The sequence below is a fragment of the Larimichthys crocea genome, chromosome X (genome assembly GCF_000972845.2).
Source record: "Larimichthys crocea isolate SSNF chromosome X, L_crocea_2.0, whole genome shotgun sequence".
Classification (NCBI taxonomy): domain Eukaryota; kingdom Metazoa; phylum Chordata; class Actinopteri; family Sciaenidae; genus Larimichthys; species Larimichthys crocea.
Window position 1 is genome coordinate 39,944,740 of NC_040020.1, and position 6,667 is coordinate 39,951,406.

Sequence of the window (6,667 nt, forward strand, 5' to 3'; positions counted from 1 at the left end):
AAGTGATTTACCATCAGATGGGAGCAAATAGGAGGGCGATTTCTGTTTTTAAAATGTGAGTCTGGAATGAAGCCAAATTTTTTCAAAGAATTAGATACACCACGGGTTGTTTGTGTAGAAATGTTGCTCAGGTAAGAGAGCACCGGAGAGGAGCGCCAAGGACAATGGGGCTGGAGACGTAACTTTCCATAGAACCCAATATCTGGGTTGCATCTCTCTAATCTTTGACCCAAAATAACAACTTATGTATATTAGCAGCAAAATAATAGGCATAGTCGGGCGAGCCAGGCCTCCCTCTTCTTTCGTCTTCACAGACCCTTCTTCTTATCCTGGGGACTGCTTTTTTTTCCAATAAAAGGCAGATGTACATTGTGGTCAATTCCTAAAAAATGATTTAGGAATGAAAACTGGATCTCTGGATAAAATAGAGGAACCGTGGCATCGATAGTCATTGTTAAAAAGAAGTTCTCCTGGCTAACGATGAAGGGGAGGACGTGCCCCACGTGCTCCAATCCAACTTTGCGTTTATCCAGTGTCTACGTAAAACGTTTATTGTCCAGTAAACTTTAATTGTACTAGTTACATTAACACCTAATATTGTGAATTTATCATTTGTTTTCCTTATGGTGTGCACGGGATGGCCCGGAAAGAAAGTGTCCTCGCCGGTATTAGTTAATGTTGACAAGATCACTTTTTTTTAAGTTAATATTTATAGCCCGACACCTACCAACTCCTGTTATAATACCCAAGGGGCTACCGGGATACTAATGCAGGGTGACCAGGAAAAGGAGGAGATCATCAGTGGGAGACAGACGCTTATAAGGCAGCCTAGGTCGTGTGTCCCACGCTTGTGTATCCTACAATTCGCAGCCTGTTATCGCAGCATTATGCAAGGGTTCATTGCCACATTAAAGAGAGCGGGTGACAAAGGGACCCTGTCTTGTTCCCCTGGAACAGAGAGAAAGGTTCAGATCATGATTTATGTGGTCTACATACGAGGCCCTGGGGTTCGCATAAATTATTTCAATCCACGAGCAAAACTGTGAGACCACAAACCGAATCTCTCAAGGGCTGTAAACATGAGAATATTATTCTAATCGAGGACAACTGCTTGTGGGTCTAGGATGATCAAACTCTGGCATAAGTTATCTCAAGCAGTATAATTCACATTGAACAGACGGCGGAGATTGCTGGAGAGTTGTATATCCTGCACAAACCCGTCTGATCTAGGGATGTATTATCTTACTTATAACGAGCTCAGTTTCTAGCTGCCAGTACTTTGGTCAGTATTTTCTAATCACATGCCAAGTAAACTTACTGGGCGGTATGACTACATTTAAGTGGGTCCTTATTCTGTCTTAAGGAAGTACAGAGATCAATGGCCTGGACATTTGTTTGGTGGGCAGAGATTTTTTATCAAGAATTTCCTTAAATAATCTCGCAAAGCAAGGTAATCGAGTTTGGGAGCAAATGTTTTAGAAAACTCATTGGGTCCCTAAGGGCCCGGGCGCTTTTCTGTCTTTCACTATCCGAATTCCTTGTCTATCTCCGTGGCAGAATATGGGCCCCTCTAATCTACTCTATTCTGCAGCCCTAGCGATGGTAATTCACAGGTTTTCAAGAAAATTCTTCACTCGGTCCCTATCATTTATTTCTGAGTATAAAAGTCATCGTAAAAAGATTAAAAAATTGATTGTTAACAAACCCTCTGATCTATAATTTTATTACCCACATTTAGTCTCCTATCTCTACTATCATACCGGCAGCTTGACTGATTTTTACTGGTAGAGCCAGGAGTTTACCAAGCGCGCTCACAGTTTGTCATAGAGATCTTGCTGACCTAAGATGATAAATCCTCCTCAACGTGACTTGTCAGGATGCAAAGGTCATTGGAGCAAAATCTTTTTTTATGAGCCTCCTCAGATGGGAGTCCATAGAATTGTGCCAGGTCAACTCTTTTATTGCTTTCATTATTCTGGGTACGTTTCGTTTTTCTTTTACTTTCCACCAGCCACTGTAGATGTATTGGTCCGCTCTGATATACGCTTTTAATGGTCCCATAATGCCCCGTTATATCAGGAGATACATTAAGATCCAGAAAAAAACTATTTGCGAATTATGGATCTGTAAAAATCCTATCACGCCATAACTTACATCTAAGACGCCATCCTCTGAGGTGGTGTTACCAGGGAATTGTAAGTTTCCTACGTGACCGGGCTGAAGATTATACTATACCCGGGTATTCTCATCCATTACCATCGGGGTCAATTTATTGTCTAACAAAGATAATCATTCTAGTATAAGTTTGGTGTGGCGGGGCATAAACGGATATGTCTGGTAGTCGGATTTGCATTCTCCACTGGATTCGATATACCTATTGTTTTATCAAAAGGAGTTAATGGCATTGAGCGATTTCCCTTAGCACACTAGGTGTTGGGCCGTCGAGCCGCAGTTATAATCTCGGACACCATTCAGTCTCCCCCAAGATCCACATTGTGTGTCCACAAATAGGTATACGCCCCCACATCCTTCCAACTTTGCACATTTCCCCTTGGTGCGTCATAGTTTGGCCCCACCTACTGGCATTAGACTAATTTCCCCCACTCCCAATCAACTATCTCACACCTGGTTTGTTCTTTTGGCGGTTTCTCTGAGTATGTCCATTCCGGTGGATAAGGATGCCCTCCTCGCTCTTACTCTCATTTGTGGTAGACTCGTTGGATGCCTCTCCCCTTATACAGTTTGGGTGGTCCTTGTTTCAACAATGTGCTCGTTGCACTATACTATCTCTGCCCCTGGTCTCTTCAAGGTGCCCCAAGATCTTACCCGTTTCCGGTTTCTCATTGACCCCTTCGTTCCCGCCTCACATTTGTGCCCATTCTGCTCACATCCAGTCTGGTGCCACACAGGGTCTGCAGCCCAACATGTCCCACACGCTCACGGGCCGTCCACTATCTGGATCAAACCCTGAAGATCTGGCAGCAAAAACAGAAAAAATAAGGGGCGGTGTCTGGGAAAAACAGGAGGGCAACACATACACATACACAAGTAACACATAACACATTGCAACATATGAACATGACCCAAACACAAGTGCTCTTTAACAAGCACTCTCGTGGCCAACCGGGTCCATCATCTCCCTACACGTCAAGCCTAACGTGGTGCGGCTGGCTCCGTGCAAAATATCCCAGATTCCAAAAATACACATCACCCATACACCCCTTTAAATCTACTCACCTCCTAAAAGGAGGGGAAAAAGACAGTAGGGGGAGCTTGTAGCAAAAAGTAGCGTTGAAAATAAAAACAACAGTACCCCGAGAGTAGGTCAACAATGATCAAGGAGATAATCAATTCAAATGGTAAAAAAAAAAAAAAAAAAAAACCAAAACAATAATGTGGAAGTAATATAAAGCAGGGCCACAGTATTTCTTAAATAAATATGCAAGTAAAATCAATAAAATGAGATATTACTATTGGCATAGTGTCAAATCAAATCAGCATATCTTTCGGTAGCAACTTAAGTCCTTACAATCAGTGTAGCCCTAGTATTAGCCAACTCAGACCAGCCCATTTACCTCACCCAGATTCAGTTGTCTTCTTATGAACTCCATGGCGTCGTTTGGGTTCTCAAGGTTTTTGGTTTGTCCTCCGTCTGGTGTAATCACCAGCGGTGCCGGGTAACGGAGCCCATATCTGACCCGCACCGCAGGTGCGCAGGGAGATTCGTGCTTCTTTGAAGGCTGCTCTCTTTTGGTTACTTCCTGGTTAGTCTGGGAAGATGTGAATCCGTCCATTTCGACCCTCTTGTGTTCTACGTCTCCATTTCCGCGCCTTCCTTCAGTATCTCCCTCCTTCTCTGTATGTAGTGGCATCTCACCACGACGCTCTCAGGTGGGCTCGGCTCCGTCTCGTCTCGCGCCGAGTGCTCGTTGTTGCTCGGTCAAGCGTCGGTGGCCTGATAGCCCCATTTTTCTTCAGCCAATCCAGCTAGAACTTCCGACGGCTTTCTGCTGTCTCAGCCCCTTCTCTTACCCCAACGATGCGTATGTTTTGTTGCGTGTGATCTCGCCTCGAGGTCTTCACTGCCGTCCCCTCAGCTTCATATCTCCTTCTCCATTTCTTTCAGTTTCGTCTCCATGCTGAGTGATACTGTAAGACTGGTCCGTTCAGCGGCCATCCACTCTTTTTTTCCGCGCTTCCATCTCGTTAGCCAGACTGATGGTTGTCTCGCTAATCAGCCTCACCTCCTCAAAGGCGCAACTACTCAAACTGAGCTTTAGTGTTATCTTCCACACGCTAGGCCCCTTTTCCATCTCGCTTTTTGTATCCTCTCTGTATTTTGTAATCCCAGCATAGCGGTTGTGACCACCTCGGAATCATGTCTTGAGCAATTGAGGCAGGCTGTCGGCGTGTGGGCAGTGTTACTTTGCTAGCTGCGGAGGCAGTGTTGCTATCCGCTGCAACTTTTTCTACGCTACGCCGGCCCGGGTCTGTCGGTTGGACATTTTCGATCATAACTGCCCGTGAGCACACTCGTTCACTCCAACACGAGCGTATTAAACGAGCGTTCCTCAAAATGGTAGAAACTGGACTGGCGATATTAATATTTCTTGACTACTTTTACACGGAGCCTCTCCCCTGCACGTCTTCACAACACAGGCGAAGCACATCCGGAAGTCCGCCTCAGCAGTTGCTCTTAGTGCACAAATCTAAAAGCTCCTCTGAGGAGATCAAAAAACTCCTCAATATCCATGTCACCTTGTGTGTGTAAAATCAATGCAAACTATAAGTGTGTCTATTTTTATATACAATTTGGACTTGAACGGAAGCAGTGTGCCCCACTAACTGCCTAAAACCCACAAACTAAGCTAAGCTCAACCCTTAGTCTTCATGCAGTTACTGGTGGTGGGTAGTTTATGCACTGGCGCCCAATGGCCAGGGAAGGCAACCAGAACCTGGCGACCCACCCTAAACCATGGATGTGCTCCCGAGACAAAAGCTCTAACCACGGTCACCGCAACACTAACAAAACAAAATAAGACGAAACCTAAAGAGTAAACGCCGCTGAGCTGACGGGGGAACACCCGATCACATCATTTAAATATACCCAGTAGACCACACTTCCTTACGTTGATTTCCAGTTCAAACACACACGGAAAAACCAAACCTCTCACTGCCTACCAAACAAATGTAGCCACACAACAAACATTACCGCAACTCCCGAACAAACATGCATATTTCCCACTATCAATACAAGAGAAACTACACATGCAGAAACACCATAGGGAATCCCCAGGGAAACCTCACAAGACAAATGACGTCGTAGGACCACAACTTCATACAAACAATTTGGTCCTGTACAAAAATGGGCCATCAGCTAACAGGCCTACCCCTGTAGCAAAACAAAGAGAGGCACCAAAACTAACAAACGCCATACCAAAAGAGATCACCAAGATGGAGCGAGCCCCAATGTGTCACGACCCGGCTCTAGAGCCATACAAACACACAGGGAGACACGGATGAAGGCCAAAATGGAAAGATTTATTGGTAAAGAACTAAACAACAACATTTTTTTACCAAAAACAAACCAAGAAACGATGGGGTGTGTCAATCAGTCAATCAGGGGTGGAGGTGCATGTATGCATGAATGAAAATGGTAGATGTGAGATGTTGTGTCCATAAGAACAAAGAAAAACCAAAAAACATGAGGCAGCCTGGAGAGGTGGGGTGAGCCTGCCAGAGAGAGGAGAGAGAGAAAGAGAGTTAGTGGTGGAGCTTTATACTCTCCCTAACTGAGGCCACAGAGGTTTCCACCAATCAGCTGGGTATTGGAGCACACACTCATTACACAGGGAACGTCACAACTGCAGTACCACTTTTTTTAATACATGTTTATCCTATACATGTAAGCAGTGTAGTGTCACACAATTCATGACAAAATGAAATTCAGGATTTTAAATTAAAACAATCATGCTGTAACACTCACACTTGTGTCATTATAGCAGTGATAAGAGTTCACTTTTTTGGACAAGTTGTGTTGCTAATCCTATTTATTTTTGCAATGTTTCTTAATAGATTTCAGCACTTCTGTCTTTAAAGAGTAATATGATAGGATGGAGTAAAGCTGGTATCGTATGTGTCAAAGAAGAGTTTACATCTGGCATTAGAATGTATAGACGAGATAACTGCTGATATGTTTGTGCCGACTATTGGTAAAAACAAAATAGCCACAAGAATCAGGTGTGAAGTACAAGTTTTCAACGCTTTGACTCGTTCCTTTCCTGAAGCAGTCCTGCTCAGTGCATTGGAAAATAACAATATAAGTGAATGCTGTCAAGTAAGCAGAAGACAGAGGATAATAATAAAACCAGCACTATGCAATCATGGTATTTAAAGATGTGTCATTACAGGCCAAATTAAATACTGGTGCATGATAACATAAAGCTGTTTATCACCAAAGGGCCAAATTAAATACTGGTGCATGATAACCATAAAAGCTGTTTATCACCAAAGTTCTGCAGAAGACGAGGCGATCAATAAAAACCACTGATAATGCTATTAGACAGAATACAAAAAACCACACTAATAGAAGCATTGCAACAATAGCTGGTGTAGTCACAATACTATGGCACCTTAAAGGGAAGCAAATTGCTATAAATCTGTCATA

At 43.7% G+C, this 6,667-nt stretch overlaps 1 pseudogene; it reads right to left on the reverse strand.

Annotated features, from left to right (window-relative positions):
* Positions 1-6,046: 6,046 nt before the first annotated feature.
* On the reverse strand, positions 6,047-6,667 carry LOC109142325 (olfactory receptor 51I2-like; annotated as a pseudogene).